Here is a 5,447-nt window from a genome sequence, read left to right on the forward strand (position 1 = left end):
ACCCGCGGCCGCCACTCCGCGGCGAGGGGCGCGGCCTCGGCCCCGCCCGGGGAACGCACCGCGCATGCGCCGGGACCGCCCCGCCGCCAGGGGCGCTGTGCGCGGGCGGGCTGAGGGCGGAGCGCGGGGGCGGCAGAGCTGAGGCGGCCGCTCGGGGCGGGTGTTGGCCGCTGGCACTGCCCACTATTAAAATACATAATCGCCTTGCCTTTTGAGAGCGTTTTACTGCACATGCAAAACAGTAACTAGTTCTGTAAGTTTAATAGTTCGAGGACTTTTTTTTCCCCCAAGCGTTAGAAGCAATTAGATGAAGACACTGCAGAATCGCAGAATCAACAAGTTTGGCAAAGACCTCCGAGATCATTAAATCCAACCTACGACTGAATACTGCCGTGTTAAACAGACCATGGCACTCAGTGCCACGTCCAGTCTTTTCCTGAACACCTCCAGAGGCAGTGACTCCACCTGGGCAGCCCATTCCACTGTCTAATCACCCTTTCTGTGAAGAATTTCATCCTAATGTCTAACCTAAACCTCCCCTGGTGCAGCCAAAGACTGCATTAGTTTCACTTTTGTAGAGTACTAGTCACTGCTGTCACTGTATTATTTCCCAGATTTGACACAGATATCCAGACTGTGAGCTTTTTTATTAATATTCAGTAGGGAATACACTGGGCAAATTATAAGTGTCTGAAATAATAGGTTCTCATATAAATGTTGGTGAGCTGATGGTGCAAATATGTGACCAGAAATGAATCATACAAAACCCATAGCCAAAGCTACATGTAAACGGCCTGATTTTGCTGTCATTTATGTGGCACTCAGGTTTCATAGAACATTTTGGCAACTCATACAAGTACGTCATACAATTTATAAGAAAATTGCATTCTGCCCTTCCAAAAACAGCACACAGCTCAGCAGACTGGCAGGCATGAAAGGGGCTGAATTCCTAGAAACAGGGTGGAGATCAAGTTAAAGGAGCAGGCTTTGCCAAAACAAGCAACTTCAGCATAGTCCTCGCTTCCAAGAACGAGCAGAAGCCAAAAGAGGCGGGCAAGGCTCAGTGTGTGCCACCATTTAGACACATTACCTTAAGCTCCTTACTTTTGGCACGTTTAGATCTGTTACTTCAATTAATGCTAATCATAATAATTCATAGAAATCACAGGATGTGGGAGTTAAAAGTGCCTGAACTGATAGATTTTTTTTATCATACACCAAGTTTTCTACAACTGGCACCATTTCCTGTAACAGCATACTTCATTTTCAGGCAACAATAATTGCAGTCCATAATTCTTAAAGATGCCATATTTCTTGCCTCAATACAGGCCCAGATCTTATTACTGGATGTGCAAGTCCTGAGGCTGTGGTTCCTTTCTGGGACCTAGAGGATTGTAGTTCCCTTGGTGGGTCAATCTGAGCAATTGTATATTACTGTTCTCTCTTTTCAGATCCTTAATGATATAGCAGGGATAACAAAAGTCACAGAAACAATGGGAGGCTAAGGAAATGAATAATGTGTTCTAATGCTATAATTAATGGGCCACATATGTAGCTAGGTTTTAAAAACACCCCACCATTGTTCTTATACTCTTTACCCACATATGGGACTTTATACCCATAAAGATCTTAAAAGTTGGCATTTTTTCCTTGTTCCACACAAATTTTATTAATATCCCACCAGATCTTCTGGGTTAGTTTATACTTACATAAATAGCTGGTTAGAAGAAAAAAAAACACCTTCTGCTCTCTTTCTTTAATCTCACACCACTATTCACCTCATGGATTTCTTTTCATTTTTGGCTGAATGATAATTTTGTCTTACCAATAAAATTGAATGAAATAGGAAACACTATTCACATTTTACAACTTTTCTTTTTTTTTACAAATTCTACATTTGATATACTTGTGCCATACAAGCTGTAACTCAGCTTTCCTCAACATGAATAATGTTATTGAGTAAGAATAACTGAAGGGCTTACACATAAAAGGTTGGTTGAATTAATTTAAGACAATATCCCTTTCCATTTAAACAACTATTAACAGTATAGGTTCTGTTTCCTGGTTATGTCTGGCCTGATTAGGAAGAGAATTCAACTCTTGGAAGGAAAATAAAGAGGAAAAAACCAAAAGCATCATTTTCCTAATGCGTATACTCCTGGTACAGGAGTGACGCATACGGTCAGCACTGCTTACGCCTTACTGCTAACTATATAATCCATGTAAATATTTATCATCCAGCTATTATCAGTGTAAACATACAGCTTAGTCATATGTTGACCCCTAATGAAAAAGTGACATTGAGATCTTTGCTTAATAGCAGAAAGTTTAAACATGTTTTAGAAGCAGTGGAGCAGATCTCAGAATACTCGCTTTTTTGGAGGGTTATACAGAGGGTTTTCAACATGTAACAATTGCAAAGGAACATCCTGCTATGAATGCATGGATGCAAATTAAATCCATATCTGAAGGTTATTTTTCTAATTAATGCTGGGAATCTGATAGCAGCACATTTGAAACACTGTTTATGTTAATCTTGAAGGAACTAGTTAGGACTAGCCTACAAATGTAAGAAGAATGCCGGAGTGCAGTTATGGTAAAGGAACTGTGGCTTTCCCAGACTGTCAGTACGTGACAGTGTTTACAAAAAGCAGGAGAAGAGAAAAGCAGTAACCCAGAATTTGATACACCGAATATTATGAGTCTGTCAGAAAATTAACAAAATACAGATGATCAAAGGACCAGTTTAAACATGTTATTAGTTTATACACACTGCTACTATTCTGGTTTTGAAAACAACATAATGCCTTGGAAACTGTGGAGACAAGCCCTTCTGAGAGACAGATGGAAATAAGATCTGATAGTGAATGTTTTGTATAAATTCAGGGCTTACTCTTCCAGAGTCTTTGATCTGACATTAACTCTGCTTTAACTACCTAGTCCACCTTTACTAACTTCTTCCTTGCTGGCAGGTTCCTTTCTCCAGTTCAGCTGCCAGCATCACTACACAGTAACTTGATAATACAATATGGACAAATGGAGGGAAAAATGGAGATGCTTTCTCTCCAGCTTACAGAGATAGATTATATCCTGGAGATTCCTGATTTGTTCATATAGACTCCCAGAAGACATAGATGAAACAACAGCTGGAAACTAAAGGAATGTCTTGGTATTAATGTGGGCTGGAAGAAATGGACCAACATCAGAAAGGTTTCCCAACACTTACAGCCAAAGGCATCTGATCAGATGATCAGTCATCTCCTGCTTATCTGGATACTTCCATGCTGCAGTGAGACACTTCAGTTAAGCCAAAATATTTTGAAAAAGCTCAAAATCCTGAGCTGCTGTACGTAAGCAGAAGAGAAGGGAGTAGACCAACAGGTAGTGTTAAGTAAATTGTGTAAACTATGCCAAGAAGATGGTACCAGGCAATCCTTCTGTGCAACTGAAGAGCTTTCTAAAAAAGGTGTCAAAAGCAAATAGAATAGGATGTGACATCACTGATGACAACAAACTATAATGTGAAAAGTTATTTGGTATGAAGTAACAAAAGAGTAACCTGCTGTCATCTAAACCCAATTTTAAAAGTTGCATATGCAAACATTTATCTTCCTTTTGCTTGACCTCAGGAATAACAGTCAGGAAGTTGTTACTTGTAGTAGTACTGTAGGCAGAAAATATTCTGTTGAACACAGTTGTTTGGGTTTTTTTCAGTGGCAGCATAATTTACATCTCATCATTCACAGTTTATAAAAATCATAAAGTTGAAGTATATTCTGCTGCTGGCAGGGAATTTTTCTTAATGCTCTAGCTGTGAAAATTTTGTGATTATTTCCCATTTGTATAAAGCATTCATGTAATGTTTTCTGTTACGGAAACATGGATTTTGATCCAATTTTTTATGAAATTTGAACTACTTTATAACAAGGATGTGTCAGTATTCTGGTGACATTTTTGTGCTCCACTGGCCTGCAGGATGCCAGGACAGTGGAAGCAATGGCCTTCCCAAGGGAGATGAAATGTCAATTTGCTGTTCTCCCAGGTTCCCAGCTCTCAAAGTTGGGCTAATCCAAAGGCAATACCAGAGGGCTTTATCTGGCACTCCTTGTAAAGAAGGATTTGTCAAAGATAGTTCAGTAATTTCACCAGAAATTACATTTAAACCTCTTCTTGGAAGTCTTTTCTTGCTCTGTATTATCCTCTGGATATATGAGTAGAATTCATGGTCTGCATGTCTTTTATGCTAACCTTGGTCCTACATTGTATATGGTCACTAGCCTGACTCCTGTTCCCTGCAGAGAGGCTGAGAGGCAGGGGCAGGGGTGAGGAAGCATTTGGAAGAGGAGCTGATACCAGCAGAAGACCACTTCAAAAATTTGGTTCTTTTATTTCTGTTTTCATTCAAAGAGGGAAGCGTTATTTCCTTTGGAAGTTTGAATCCCGGAAGGTGTGAGGAGACATAGTAAGCCATAATATTGAAATGGGCATTATTATTTGTTTGGGGGGTTTTGTTTGTTGATTTGTTGGTTTCAACTTCCTGAAGCTGTCTTTAACATATTTTTATTTAACAAAACCAAGCCTAATGAAGGCATCTGTCACAGCTCAGAGTGCATTGGTCTGTCTTAATTAGGCCTTAATAGTGGCTGGCCAGCCTCACCTGGGTCCCCCAGCCACACCCCCTCCTTGTGGGCTCAGAGCCCCATTTAAGGTCAGCCTGAGACCCTCAGTCCTCCCCTAAGCAGGCCTGGACCAGGGTTGGTCTCCAGCTGCCCCCAGCCTTGCCCTGGCCCTTGCTTGAGGGTTCTGTCTCCAAACAGCTCCATCCAGGGGCAATGTCTGCTTTGATTTCCTGCCCTTGTCTTTGCCCTGCCTTGTCCTCGTGGGCTGCCTTGTGCTTTGGACTCTTGGCTGAACCAGCTGCTGTCCCTGGACCTTTCCTGCCCCTTCATCAGGTACCTTGGAGCTGGGTCCCCTTCGCAGAGGTTGTTCCAGAGCAAGGAAGGGGTGAGTACAATATTCAAGGCAGTGAATCTGAAAGTGACAATTCAAAGCTGGTAAGCTCTATTGAAGCATTGTTTTCAGCTTTTTCATTATTGGTTTTTACAATATTCAGTAGAAATTACAAGACTGCTGTAGAAAGCAGTAAAGTAAATGAAGATGAAATTGTGGTGTTGAAGCACTTAAATATTTTTTAGCATAGAAAGCATTGTTTGAGTTAGAATCAAACTACATAAAACTATTGACTATCACCAAACCTGAGAGCTTATATTTAGTACCTGAGTGTTACTCAGGTTCAGCTCAGCAGAAATTGCACTCTAACCTGATAATGTAGAATTTTCTGGCAAATGCAATATGCTGTATGTGGTTAGCTAGTATAGATGGGAAAAGCAGACAAGCTTTCAGGAGCACAATGCTTTATTCAGATCTGAAATAGAAGCTATGGTCTT

The sequence above is a fragment of the Melospiza georgiana genome, chromosome 10, assembly GCF_028018845.1.
Source record: "Melospiza georgiana isolate bMelGeo1 chromosome 10, bMelGeo1.pri, whole genome shotgun sequence".
NCBI classification, from domain to species: domain Eukaryota; kingdom Metazoa; phylum Chordata; class Aves; order Passeriformes; family Passerellidae; genus Melospiza; species Melospiza georgiana.